We start from the raw sequence: 8,513 nt of genomic DNA on the forward strand, positions 1-8,513 counted from the left end.
TTCTCTGTGGCACTCATTTGATTTATTTGGGGGAGCAGGTCGGAGTCTTTCACCAGAAAGTAAGTTGCGTGAAGGCAGGGAGTTAAAGCTATCTGGGGCACTGTCACCAGCACCAAGGACAGTGTCTGGCACGTAGGCGGTACTGGACAAATACCTGCCGAGAGAGCGAATGCATGAAATGTGAAGGGGCATCCTCCCCTCTCTCGGATAAGACATTAAGAGCTATCATTTTACTGAGCACCTACTGTGTGCCAGGCCCTCTGCATTCACTCATTCAACCCTCACATCCACCCTCAGCGGAGACAGTGGCCTGGCAGACCCCACACCCTTAACCATGTCACCCAGCACGTGGAAAAGAACATAGTTCTAGGCAAGTCCCCACCCCTTCCATCAGACTCCTGGGCCCCTCCACTAGAGAAGCAATTCTGGGTTCTTGTCCAGAGCCACAGGGGCCTGTGGGCCTCCGTTACGCCACCTCCACCATTTCACAAGCAGGGAGCCTGAGACCAGGGGGCTGTGCTCAAGGTCACAGAGGGAGCCCGAGGCGGGAGCCCACAGTAGTTAAGAAGCTGCCTTCAGCCCTAGCTGGCTTGGCTCAGTGGATAGAGCGTTGGCCTGCGGAAGGAAGAGTTCCGGGTTCGATTCCAGTCGGGGGCATGTGCCCAGGTTGCGAGCTCAATCAGGAGGCAGCCGATCAATGATTCTCATCATTGCTGTTTCTCTCTCTCTCCCCCTCTCCCTTTCTCTCTGAAATCAATAAATATCCTAATAAATAAGAGTAATATGCAAATTAACCATCACTCCATCACAAAGATGGTGGCGCCCAGTCCTCTCAGCCCCACCAGAGTCCCCCAGTCCCGGGGGGTGGTGGCCACTGAGACCGGGCAGCGTGAGCAGCCTGGCGGAATGCATTCCGCGCCCAGCCATGGATGGGCCCCTGGGCCGCGGGCACGGAGCAGCCAGGCCCCGCAGAGAGCTACTGGCGCACAGATTCGTGCGCAGGGCTACTAGTGTGTGTGTGTGTGTGTGTGTGTGTGTGTGTGCATTTAAAGAAGCTGCCTTCAAATGCTGACTGCCACGTTTAACTGTGTGACCTTAGGAAAGTTCCTTAAACTCTCATTGGTAGATGGGGATAATACAGATGACCGTCCACAAAAACTACGTGGCCCAGAAGAAGCCCCGAGTAAGAGCAAGAAGTTGACATGATCACTGTTCTGAGGAGCACACGGAGTGACATCTGGGCCACCCCGCTCCACCTTCTAGCATCACAGTCTTCGTCTCCAGCTTCTTCCTTTCCTGCTTTCCCCTGCCCTGGAGGGGCCCCACCAGCCCCTTCAAGGTGGGTGGGGTGAAGGCATACAGACCTATGTGGCCCGGGGGAGCCACTGGCCTTGCCCACCCTCTGCTTTTCCCCGTGGTCTTGGCTCTAGGAGGCCCCTGCAGACATTTCTCTGGGGTCTCCCCTCTTCCTCTTCTCACCGGCTCCGCTCTGAGAGGTGCTCCCAGACCTGCCAGCCTGAAGATGCTGCCCTGTGCACCCTCCTTGCCCAGCGAGGCCTCAGCTCTGTGCCCCCAGACCCTTCCACGACGTCCCACCCACCTCTGCCTGCAAGGCCATTCCCCGGCAGTGGTCCTCCCTCGTCCTCCATCTTCAGCAGAGACGCAGCAGGGCAGGGGAGCGGGAGGCCTGGACCGGGGCCAGAGGAGCGCCAGCTCAGCCACCGCATTTCCAAGGGAACTAGGAGAATCACAGCCCCCTGTGCGGGGCTGGACAAGGAGCCCTCTACAGTTCTTTCATCAGTCTCCCTGTCTGTAAACTAAGGGCTGCACTGGCCAGGGAAGGCCTATACGTTCCACATCTGGGGTACTCTGTGGAGAAAGATCTGGAGATCACACACATCTGGGCTCAGTGGGAAAGGGTCCTCTCCCCGCCTTCACCCCCATATTCAGAACATGTGCACTTCCCATCCACTCTGCCTCCCAGCTGTGTTTCGAACCAGCCACCTCTCACATGTGTATCTTTCACTTGGATACCACAGAGGTCTGCTGGTTGGTGAGATCACACCCCACGGCTCCCTCTGGCCTCCGTGTGAAGTCCATATTCTTTCCCACCTGCCTCTCAGACCTCATCTCGAACCTTGCTTCCTCCCAGTCTTCTCCCACTTCATCATACCCCAGGGCCTTTGCACTTGCTGCTCCTTGTGCCTGGAAGTACCTCCCCTCAGTTCTTCAGAGGCTGCCTCCACTCATGGTTCAAGTCACAACTCAAAAGTCACCTCATCACAGAGGCCTTCCCTGACCACACAACCAACCAACCTTCCTTCCTTCCTTCCTTCCTTCCTTCCTTCCTTCCTTCCTTCCTTCCTTTCTTCCTTCCTTCCTTCATTTTGAGAGAAAGGGAGAGAGGGGGAGAGAGAGATAGAGGTTTGTTGTCCCACCTATCTATGAATTCATTGGTTGATTCTTGTATGAGCCCTGCCTGGGGATCAAACCTGCAACCCTGTGGTATCAGGGATGATGCTGTAACCAAGTTACCGGACGAGGGCGGACCACATAATCTTTTTTTTTTTTTTTTTTTGTTAATCCTCACCCGAAGATATTTTTCCCATTGATTTTTTAGAGAGCGTAGAAGGATGAGAGGGAATGGGAGGGAGGGAGGGAGGGAGGGGGGGAGAGAGAGAGAGAGAGAGAGAGAGAGAGAGAGAGAGAGAGAGAGAGAGAGAGAAACACCAATTGGTTGCCTCCCACACCTGCCCTGACCAGGGCCAGGATTGAACCTGCAACCGAGCAACCGAGGTATGTGCCCTTGATGGGGAATCAAACCCATGACCCTTTAGTGTGCGGGCCGATGCTCCAAGCACTGAGCTACACAGGCCAGAACTGACCACACAATCTTAAGTGGGCCCCCTTCCCCTCTGTTCCCTGTTGCTGGGTACGCCTGCCCTATTTTCCTTATGGCACTTACTATAGGCTGAAAACATTAACTTGTGGGTTGTTGTTGTTTTTTTCATTTTCATGCCCTTCATAAGCTCCAAGAGAAAGAAACCCTCCTATAAGTGCTCCTGTGGGTGTCCAATTGGTAATGGGTGCCCCATAATAATTGTGCAATTAACGAATTCTGCCTCAGGTGTGTGACCATGCGGGTGGGGTCAGGGCTTGGCACTTTCAGTCCCTCAGGGACGGGCCTATGGCTCCTCCCCACCCCACCACTGGGTCTCACAGTGGGCCCTCGCCTGGGCACAACCTCCCTGTTTATACCACTGCCAACTCTCTCTAAAACTTGCTCCTTCCATCCTGTGGGAATTCGAGGAATGCTATTCCCAGGACACAACCACTCATTAGCTGGGCCCCGGAATTAAGGTGATTGCCACGGCTAATAATCCCAATTCCCACAACACTTCTCAACGCAGCCCAGCTGGTGCAATTCATCACCTCCTCGCCACATCACGTGTCTGTCCACAAACATCTCCTGATGCCAGCTCCTTAGGGGCCTGAGCGGTCCACCAGGGCCCTGCTTGCCAGGAGGTGAGGAGCCACTGGGGAAGCTGAGCATGTGCATACACGCACACAGAGATGGACCAGCGATGCTAAAGAGAACATGCCAGACAGTGAGTGCCACACACGGATCCACGTAACCTGGGGCAGTGGAGGCACCAAGGGGTGGCAAGCCAACCCTCTCCCCCTCCCCCAGGGTATCCCATGAGGTGCATAACCAGGATCTTCTTTTTTTAAAATATATTACTGATTTCAGAGAGGAAGGAGAGGGAGAGAGAGATAGAAATATCAATGATGAGAGAGAATCATTGATCGGCACACCCCACACTGGGGATCAAGCCCGCAACCTGGGCATCTGCCCTGACCAGGAATCGAACCGTGACCTCCTGGTTCATAGGTCGACGCTCAACCACTGAGCCATGCCGGCTGGGCTAGCCAAGATCTTCTTAACCTTACATGAAGCGCTACACAAATATAGCATCCGGACAGGTCCCTGAGCCCACCTCTAACCAGACTGCCCCAAGCCCCCCCCCCTTTTTTTTTTAAATATATTTTTATTGAGTTCAGAGAGGAAGGGAGAGGGAGAGAGAAATCGAAACATCAATGATGAGAGAGAATCATGGATCAGCTGCCTCCTGCATGCCCCCCACTGGGGACCAAGCCTTTAACCTGGGCATGTGCCCTGACCAGAATTGAACTAAGAGCTCTTGGGTCATAGGTTGATGCTCAACCACTGAACCACACCGGCCGGGCCCCCAAGCCCCTGCTAGAGAGAAACTTGGGAGTTGCTCCTGGGGAGGGCAGGAGGAGGCAGGGCTTGAAGGTGGGCAGATTTGGAGGGTGGAAGGCGGGGGAGGAAGAGCCTGAGTGGACACTCTATGGTAGGAAACTCAGACATTTGGGGGTGAGGGGCCACTCTGGGGAGAGCAGTCGAATGGGACCCTGGAGGGGGGTGGGGGCGGAGAAGGCTGAAGAGGAAGGAGGAGGCAGCAGGTTTCCATCTCTAGCACCTGAATATGGGGCCGATCCACTGGTTTTGCTCAGAACAGCTTTGAGTTTTCACGTGGAAGGGAAGAGGGAGAGAACCAGCAAACTAGCATTTATCGGACGGTGTGCCAAGCGCCGCCCCAGGCACTGACCACTGGGTCTCGTTCAATTCTACCACAATCCTCTGAGCTGGAGATCACCCCACCTGTTCTACCTGTTGGAAACCGGAGCCTGAGCGAGTTTAAGAGAATCGGACCTAATGTTCATAAAGCCTCTGAGGACTCCAATTCACCCTTCCAGACCCCCAGGAGCCGCTCCCTGCCTTGGGCACTGTGCCCCAGGCTGCCTTGGTCCTCCTCAGTGTGTGCCCACTGGGACCCGCTCGGGTATCTGAGGCCCCCACTCCGTGTGTCCCCTGGACCTTCAGGACCCTGTGCGTCTGCTCACTCACTCTGGAAGCATACAAGGGATTCTGGAGACCCTGACAGAGCTGTCTCCAAAGCAGGTACCGTGCCCAGGAAGTTGCCTAAGGGATCCATGGGGTGTGTGTGTGTGTGGGGGGGGGGGGACCAGAATTTATATTCTTATTTAGTTGTTAATCTTAGCCTTCCAAAAATTCCATTTTGATGTATGTTTTATAACGTACATATTAGCCCAGCAAAACACCCACGCCTACGCCCTAACAAATATATACACATGCGATTACAAAATGCACGCTCAGAAAGACTCTTTACAGACAGGGAGCCACTGAGGTTCGCATTAGCGTTTGAGGATCCCTGCAGGGCGTTCTCATTTAGAAGCAGAGAGAACTGCTTCAACCTGCTGGGTTCAAATCCTCAATCAGCTACTTCTGGGCCCTGTGGCTGGGGAGTTTGTAGAACCTTCGAAACCTCAGTTTCATCTTAGAAATGGGCGTGGCACCAACACCCACCTCAGGAGATTGAAAGAGATAATGGACCTAAAGCCGTAGCCCAGAGCCCGGCGCCTGGATGCAGATGCAATTATCACTAATCCAGCGATAATCCAGCGATAATCCAGGGATAGGGAGCAGAGCTGAGGGCCTGGCCCTGCCCCGGTGGAGCGCGTCTGCTGAAGGGGACCCGAACCCAGAACAGATGGTGAGAAGTCAGCGTCACCACGGAGAAGACAGAGATCACAAACATGTGGACCTTTTTTTCTGCCAGAATCAACATGTGGGGGGGCAGGGGAGGACTTTCTATATAAATTAGCTCGCTTAATCCTCAGGACACCTGGGGAAGTAGCTTCATGTGGCCATTTCCCAGATGTGAAACCAAGGCTCAGAGAGCAAAGGTCTCTCCCGAGATCCCGCGGTTGGAGGCAGGGCCCGGCGTGACCCAGAGCCCATGTTTTTCCTACGACGCCTCCCTGTCTTCACCCCCGAATCTGTCCTCCAAGTGTTTAGAATGGTACCCATCCCTCAAATTAACATTAGGCAGCCATTAAAAATAATAATTACACACACACAAGTGACTAAGAACAACACGAGAAAATGCTTATGACACCACATTAAGAGGGGAAAAGCAAGACCCAAAAGTTGTAAATAAAGTATAATCGATGTATACTAAAATGGTGCAGAGAAAAGACCGAAAGACACCCAACCCCACAGCGGGCCTTTCTGTGTGTGAGGACCCGGATGCTCTCTCTCCTACTTTTCTCCACGTGCCAACTAGTCCGTCAGCGCCTGCAGCTTTTACAACGAAGCAAAGCTCTCACGGACAAATAATAAACACATCTGTGGCTGAGATGTTTGTAAACCCGCTCCTTCCTTCTTCTCTCACTCCGCACCCTCCCCACCCCTCCAGAGCCTATGCTTTCAGGACTAGAACCACGGGCCACGATAGGAGTTTGGGGAGCAACCAGCACCTCCCCAGACCCACGCAGCTCCGTCTCTGGGACCCGCTGCTTTGACCAGAGCCCCTCTCTCCGTGGAGTGAGGCCCCTCACCCTGGACCCTCCTCCCAGACCCCACGCAGGGCTCCTGCCCATGCTCACCTGGCACGCGCAGCCGACCTCCGAGCGAGAAGCGCACACCTCTCCTCCCAGTGGGGACTCCGCCGGGACGCCGCGCGCTGGGGGAGGAAACCCGCCGAGCGGGCGGGGCGGTGACGTCACCATGCAGCCCCGCCCCAAGGTCAGGCCACGCCCCTCCTTCCTGGCCCTCGGGGGGTTCGTGGTTCTCATGCTTGCGGGGTGAGGTGCTGGGGACACTTACCCCATACGCACGCCCCACGTGGGCCGGGCCCCCGGCCATCAGCCGCGCCTGCCAAAGGGAACCTCCTTGGGCGGCCCTCCGGGTGGGGGGGCTCAACCGGGAGGCCCCTCTCTTCTAGAGCCAGGGTCCCTTTGAGGAGCCGCGAAAGAGCGAGAATCCTTCCCACCCCCGACCCCACCTCCCACCTCCCACCTCCCGGGTTACAAAGTTGCAGGCTCAAATCACCTGGGGTGAGGAATGATCCCGGAGGGAAGGGGGAGCTCGATTCTCTGAGTGAGTGGCTTCTTGTCTGCGTCTCCCGCTCGATGCTTCTCTCGGACCAGACCTCCCACCCTCCCGCTCAGGAAACCGGCGGGTGAGTGCCCCAGAGGTGTGGTCCCAGCCCTTGGGGGTTGGAGAAAGTTGCCCTGGCACCTGACACCTACTGTTAGGAAACCGTTTCCATCTCTGGATGATCTGAGATTGTTTCTATTTAGCCAAGTTCTGTACTGAAAAAGCCAGCCTGCTGGTGGTGGAAAAATAAAGGGTGAGCAACAATAAAGTGGTTGAGCGTCGCTCTATGAACCAGGAGATCGCAGTTCGATGGTTCGACTCCCGGTCAGGGCACATGCCTGGGTTGCCCGCTCCATCCCCAGTGGGGGACATGCAAGAGGCCTCCCATCAATGATTCCCTCTCATCATTGATGTTTCTGTCTCTCTCTCCCTCTCCCTTCCTCTCTGAAATCAATAAAAATATTTTAAAATAAGATAAAATAAAGGGCATCACTTCTTTGAAAAGGCCATTAGGTTGCACCTAGCCACGAGCTTTACAAATGTGCTTGCCATTGGAACCTGGAATTCCATTTCTGGACATCGATCCCGAGGAAGTAATTCAGAAAAGGTGTTCATTGTGGAGGTCCTCATAATGGCGAATTTGGAATTAGTCTAAGAGTTAACACCTAATGGGAGGGAGGGGACTGAGCGTGGGGTAGTGTGGTGAATGGCACACACAATGGAATATTATGCAACCTTTTAAAAGTTGTGTTTACAAACAGCTTAGAATAATATGAGGAAGTCTGTTAAAATAGTAAGAGGATAAAAGCAGGATATAAATGCGTGGTGACAGCAGGGTTACAGTTGTATTTAAAAGCAAAACAATTTATTTGAAATTTTTATTGCATTTATTGGGGTGACATCTTCTTCTATAATAATAAAAGCATAATATGCTAATTAGATCAGACGTCCTTCCAGACGAAGCCTGGGCAGTCGGGGGCTGAGGCAGAGGCGGCTGCCAAGGAGGCAGGGATGGGGTGGGGGTGGCTGAGCCCCTTGCATGAATTTCATGCATTGAGCCTCTAGTCCTATCTAATAAAGACGGAATATGCAAATTGACCATAACTCCGCGACAAAGATGGCAGTGCCCACAGCCAATAAGGAGGGAATATGCAAATTGATGCGACAAGGTGAGAGGGGGAAAGGCGGCTCCAGGACGGAGCGAAGGCAGTGCGGGCAGCCAGGGGAAGGAAGGCCTATTCTTGCACAAATCTTTGTGCATCGGGCCTCTAGTTGGTTAATAAAAGTATATAGGTTTCAAGTGTACAATTTTTTTAAAATATTTTTTTATTGATTTCAGAGAGGAAGGAGATAAGATAGAAACATCAATGATGAGAGAGAATCATTGATTGGCTGCCTCCTGCATGCCCCCTACTGAGGATGGAATCTGCAACCCTGGCATGTGCCCTGACGGGGAATCAACCGTGACCTTTTGGTCCACAGGTAGACGCTCAACCAACCACTGAGCCACACCAGCCAGAAAATA

The 8,513-nt window shown here is 53.8% G+C and overlaps 1 protein-coding gene across 1 annotated transcript in view; it reads right to left on the bottom strand.

Moving 5' to 3' along the window:
• LOC308245571 (casein kinase I) overlaps window positions 1–6,624 on the bottom strand; it is a 36,345-nt gene extending 29,721 nt beyond the window's left edge. Inside the window, exon 1 of the mRNA XM_080663058.1 lies at window positions 6,496–6,624. The gene's annotated coding sequence lies outside the window, so the exon portion shown is untranslated. The remainder of the gene's footprint in view (window positions 1–6,495) is intronic.
• Between the last annotated feature and the right edge of the window lie 1,889 nt (window positions 6,625–8,513).

Source organism: Plecotus auritus (genome assembly GCF_963455305.1).
Source record: "Plecotus auritus genome assembly, chromosome: 3".
Lineage (NCBI taxonomy): Eukaryota > Metazoa > Chordata > Mammalia > Chiroptera > Vespertilionidae > Plecotus > Plecotus auritus.